This window comes from Pan troglodytes, chromosome 4 (assembly GCF_028858775.2).
Source record: "Pan troglodytes isolate AG18354 chromosome 4, NHGRI_mPanTro3-v2.0_pri, whole genome shotgun sequence".
NCBI lineage: Eukaryota > Metazoa > Chordata > Mammalia > Primates > Hominidae > Pan > Pan troglodytes.
In genome coordinates, this window is record NC_072402.2 from 94,481,665 (window position 1) to 94,487,664 (window position 6,000).

At 40.8% G+C, this 6,000-nt stretch overlaps 1 protein-coding gene across 1 annotated transcript in view; it reads right to left on the reverse strand.

Annotated features, from left to right (window-relative positions):
- Window positions 1-5,766, reverse strand: part of ERAP1 (endoplasmic reticulum aminopeptidase 1) — a 63,083-nt gene extending 57,317 nt beyond the window's left edge. Inside the window, exon 1 of the mRNA XM_063811398.1 lies at window positions 5,679-5,766. The gene's annotated coding sequence lies outside the window, so the exon portion shown is untranslated. The remainder of the gene's footprint in view (window positions 1-5,678) is intronic.
- Window positions 5,767-6,000: the final 234 nt, after the last annotated feature.

Genomic DNA, 6,000 nt, shown 5'->3' on the forward strand with positions numbered 1-6,000 from the left:
AGAAAGAATTTGAGGGGAGTCCATGGATTAAAGTGAAAGCAAGTAATTAAGAAACTAAAGGAATAAAAGAATGGCTACTCATAGGCAGAGCACCCCCAAGGGCTGTTGGTTGTCCATTTTTAGGGTTATTTCTTGATTATATGCTAAACGGGGGAAATTATTCATGCCTCCCCTTTTTAGACCATATAGGGTAGCTTCCCGACCTTGCAATGGCATTTGTAAACTGTCATGGAGCTGGTGAGACCGTAGCAGTGACGACCAGAGGACACTCTCATTACCATCCTGGTTTTGGTGGGTTTTGGCCAGCTTCCTTACTGCAGCCTGTTTTATCAGCAAGGTCTTTATGACCTGTATCTTGTGCCTACCTTCTATCTCATTCTGTGACTTAGAATGTCTAACCTCCTGGGAGTGTAGCCCAGTAGGTCTCAGCCTTATTTTACCCAGCTCCTATTCAAGATGGAGTTGCTCTGGTTCAAACATCTCTGATAATTTGGTGAGTGGACCATGGTCCTAGTGGGAACAGGACCCTTTTCACGCGGTTCTCAGACTTCATTCTCCCACTTCTTTATTGGCCTTCTTCCCTTTGAGAACTGGGGATTCCAAGTCACTGCAACAGTATTTCTCTTTTTTTTTCAATATTATGTTTCCTTTTTAAAAATATAATGTTTCATACTGCCTATTCTCTCTAGTCAAGGACATTTTATAATATAAAGATTAACACCCTGTTCCAAGACTCAACTACGGTGGGATCCAGGGAAGTTTTTTTCACTAAAATTCAACAAGAAATGAGGACTTTGAGATCTGGTAATTTCTGCATGTTCAGAATTTGACAGGAGGTAGCAATGGATAGCGTGTAGCCTCCAAGACCTCCAGACATCTCGGAGTGCTCCCAGTTTACTCAAGATGAGACCTCTTTGTCCAGTAAATGTATGCATTTCTTTGCTTTTATATTTATATTTTTGAATATGATGGTTTTCCTTTGGCTTCTAGTAAAGTTTTTTTGTTTTTGTTTTTGTTTTTTGTTTGTGTGTCTTTTTTAATACATATTGAAAGTCCAGCTGGCAGAACTGAATGCACCCAACAGGCTGGAGGTTAATACAGAAGACAGCTGAGGAGACAAACAGGGCAATGCCCTGAATGGATGTGGGCAGAAAGGAGCTGAAGTGTAGGCAAGGAGAGAGCTGACACCACCACCCGCTCCACGCCGTTTCCCCAAAAGCTCACCCTGACTCAGACTTTAGCCTGTCGCCCTGGCCGTGATTTCGTCTTTAGAGTTGAAGTGCACTACAAAGAGCGATAAGTCAGAGGATTTGGCAGCATTCACTTCTAGTTTCAAAGCCCTAGCAGGGATGTAGAGGACGCAGACCTTGGAGTAAGGACTTTAAGGAGTCCTAGTTCTAGAGCCTGTGAGATCAAAACAGCAAATTACCAAGCTTAGAAATGGTTAGAAGGAAGGGAACAGAGAGAAAGGGTACCTAGGTTTATTGATTCCCTACCAACTGTTAGATACTGTTAAATGCTAGCTATGCGTGCATGTGTGTGTTTATAATTTGATCTTTTCAGCAACCCTGTAATGTAGATATTATGCTTTATAGATGAGAAAAATGAGACAGGTCGGCAACTTGCTCAGAGTCAAAGAGAAAACACACACTACTTCTACTCACATTGCATTGGCCAGAACAAGGAGGGGTTGGTAAACACTAATATTGTGTACCATATAGTGTAGGAGGGCTGGTTGGCCGGTTGAGCCCATCCATTGCAGAGGCTTCTCAGTGTCCTTAGTCTCAGAGGTGAGCCAGAGGAATGAGGAGAATTTCAGGACTAGGCCAATGAAATACATACCACTTTGAGCTATTACTGATCTACTTAAAAAATATTGAATTCTAGATATTGTCAAGTGATGTTCAATTTTGCTGTAATTGATTGATTCAGTTCTGCTTTCATTAGCTTTTAGTCAATTAATGTCAGCGTTTGGCTCATTTCTTCTGTTTTGCTGCCAAAGCTGCTCCTATTTTAATCATATTACCACTCTCCTTTTTGATGTAAAATCTCATCCAGAATCATGGTGTAGAAAACAGACAAAGGCAGGCCTGCTCTTATTAAACAGGGCAGCTCCACCCAGTCAGCCTTGCCCACTGCTATCCGGCCCTTCCACACACATTGTGGTCCTTGAGACTCTTCCATAGGCTCCCAGGGCCTTAGAACTTAATTTTTTAAAATGCCAATTTTAAAAAAAATAATAATGCCCCTCATTCTTGATATTCTTGATAAAGACAATGACTTTTTCCCCCCTCTGTGCCAAGTTGCAGAGCAGGCTTGCTTAACAACAGCAATACCATCTTATTAATAATCAGAAACAGGGAAGACGGTACAGATGCCATGTTGAAGACTGTTCCAAAACAGGCCACTGAGCTCATATCAAACAATAAAGTCCTCTGAAATGTGGCAGCTTGAAAGCATTTACATATAGTCTATCTCATGGGATCCTTACATTGTACTTATGCAGATGGCTAGTAGCTCCATTTTTCTAGAATGAGGAAACAGGATTAGAGATGTGAAGTGACCTACCAGGGGCCACCACATGGAAAAAGCCTGCTTTAAAGTGAAGCCAGTTCAAAGGACAGCAGGGCTGACAGAGACAGAGAATACCTCCACTAAAGCCCTCAGCTCCAGCTGTCCTGAGCAAATCCTGTCCTTAGACCTTCCATTCAAGAGGACCAATGCTTTCCTTTTTGATTTAGCCAGTTGGAGTCAGTCTTCAGAGAGAGTCCTGTATTACCATACAACAGAGCACCATGGGAGCGAGCAATGTATGCCAGATTCTGTAGGAACAACTCAAGCAAGTTGAGTGACCACAGCTGCCCTTGAACTTCTAGAACCGTGGATCCTGAAGAACATTCTAGGTGCCACGAGGACTGATCACATGTTTCCCATTTTCCCTCCCTCAGGCATTTATTTCACAAGATACTGCTGCCTAAGGTAACCTGAGCAGGTTTCCAGTTCTTGCAGCCTTACAGAACCCAGGGAATCCACCTGTCTCCGTCCTTCCTCAGTAGGTGACAGGCCCATCTAACTGCTCTCTAGCCAGTCTTCTCTATTCCTGTTGCTTTTACCTTTGCTTGTGTCAACAAGTAGGTAAGTCACCATGACATATTTCTTAAATTTGTATTTCTTTCATCACTAATGAGACCGAACATATGCACTGAACATATGTTAATTAGCCGTTTTTGCTTTGTGTTTTCTCTTTTGAGAATTATATGTTTACGTTTCTTGTCCATTTATCTACTGGAGAATCACAATTCAGTTATATAAAAATTATCTATGACACACAAGAGAAAGCAATGAAATTTCTTTAAAATGCAATGGTCATAGTCAGTAAAGCTCTACTGTTTCAAAGAAAACCCACAAATGTGTCTGGATAAATCATGTCAATTTCTTAAAAACCCAGATCTATACCCGTTATGGTGAGTTGTTTGAAATATCAGAATTTACTAGATATTGTCAATATGAACAGATTAAAGCAAACGTTTGTTTAGGAGGCTTTATTTTATTTATGGCTCCCTCTGCCACAGCTACTTCACAAAGAAAGAATGAATTATCCAGCCAGGAGTGAACATGATCTTTGCATATGCCTAAGGGAATGATAAAAATATTGGGATGAAAAATATGTAGATTTGTTTATTGTTATTTTTTGAGGGACCATGGTGTTATGCTACCAAATAATTGTCTTCCCTTAGCTATAATGAATATCTGTTGCAATAACTAAACATGGGAAAAATAACTTTTTAAAACCTTAGTTTCTAGAAGGTTAATGGATTTTATTATATTGAAATTAAATGAGCTATGATACAAAGGAGAAAAGGAAAGAAACGAATAACTTTCTCAGTGAAGTTCTGTAAAGTATATACAATTGGGGCCTGAAAAGAGAAACTCATTTATGCTCATCCATACATGGCAGTGTGAAATTGACAGAGTTTGGCTTAAGTGAAGTCTGTGGTTCTAGGAATGCTTGCAATTTATTGGAAAATTAGATTGTGATTATGGAAGAAATGACTCAAGTGGTCTTCAGGCCACCACAGCCTTTCTTTTTTTTCTTTCCCAACCCTTCCTAAGGGACAGTTCTCCTTATCTCATTTAAACTTATGGGTTTGAACTAAGTGGTGGGAAGTGGAAGAAAGAGACAATATCTTACCCCTATAAACCTACAACACTCCCTTGGCTACCCTTGGTGCTTAGGAATGCTGACTTTATCTGTCCTTAAGAAGCTGTCTGGACCATAGGAGGAACGCTGGGTTTTATTTACAAAGCTGTCTAAAGGATGAACAAATGAAGTGTTTAGAGGCCCTTTGAGACAAAGAAATACTAGCTATCAAATTGAAGAGAAGGGCAACAGTTTAGGCATAAACATTTTAAAATGCAAGATAATCTCTAAGCCTTTGTAAAATTTTAAGAGTAGTCTAATAGGCAGGTTTAGGGAAATAATTAAAATGACCTCTAGGCCAGGCACGGTGGCTCACGCCTGCAATCCCAGCACTTTGGGAGGCCAAGGCAGGCAGATCATGAGGTCAGGAGATCGAGACCGTCCTGGCCAACATGGTGAAACCCTAGCTCTACTAAAATACAAAAAATTAGCCTGGCGTGGTGGTACGTGCCTGTAGTCCCAGCTACTTGGGAGGCTGAGGCAGGGGAATCCCTTGAACCCAGGAGGCGGAGGTTGCAGTGAACCAAGATTGTGCCACTGCACTCCAGCCTGGCAACAGAGCAAGACTCCGTCTCAAAAAAAAAAAAAACCTCTATACTAAAAACAAGTTTTGATTACTAGTCTGGACTTGTTTGGCTCCAAGGGTTATTCTGTAAGTTTTGTTCTTCCAAGCAGAGACTCCCATTTAACTACATGACTGTGGTGGCAGACACTCCTAGTAGCCCACCCAAAATCCTCTCACCTTTCCTTCTTTACTAACAGACCCTGATTTGTTTATGCATACCTCAGCAAAATACCTAGATAAAATACCCAGCCTCCCCTACGTACTCCATTGCAGGTGACCGTATTGTTATTCTGTCTTGCCCATTCAGATGTAGGTAGAAGTTTCTTGGTAGAAATATCCAGAAAAGCCTTTTTAAAAAAGTAGAGAATCAGCCGGAATCCACCTTTGTTCTTCACTCACTGTCCTGTAACAGATGCCTGGAGATGCAGCAGGCATCTTACAACCATGAAGACGAAATCCACTCACTAAGGATGCTAGAATAGGAAGACAGAAGGAACCCCATCCACAGTGACATCTTGGCACTGCCTCACAAGCCCTGGACTGCCTGCATAAGGCATCTTCATACACGAGGAAGATAAACACCTTACCTTACTCGTTTAACAAACTGTAGTCAGCCTTCTGTTATATCTAGCTAAAAGAAATTCTAGAAGATAGCCTTACAGGTCAAGCCATAAAGAGCTAAATCATTTCAAATATGTGTTCTCGTGTTATAATTTTTTTTAGTGAATCCAACTGTTATGGTATTTGTTTAGGAAGTTTTCCTTGTCACTTTTTACTATCTTGTCTAAGAAAATGGCCCATTTCCTTCCTTTGGAGGAAAAGTGTCTCTTATTGTTAATTTTATTAGTTATCTATTATTGTATATCAATAATACAAACATATCAACTTAAAACAACACATTTATTAACTCACAGTTTCTGTGGGTTGGTAGCTTCTGTGGGCTGCAATCAAGATAATGACTGGAGCTGCAGTCTCACCTGAGGCCCAGTAGAAGGGAAGGATCTGCTTCCAAGCTCACATCATTGTTCCAGCATTCAGTTCCTTATTGACTATCGGATTGAGAACCTCAGTGTTTTGCTGACTGTTTTCTGGAGGCTGCTGTAAGATATGACTAGTTCCTTGCCATATCCTATGGGTTAGAAGCAAGTCACAGGTTTCTCTCACACTAAAAGAAAGGAAATTATGCAAGAGAATGAATACCAGGAGGCAAGGATCATGGGGGCAACTTAGATTA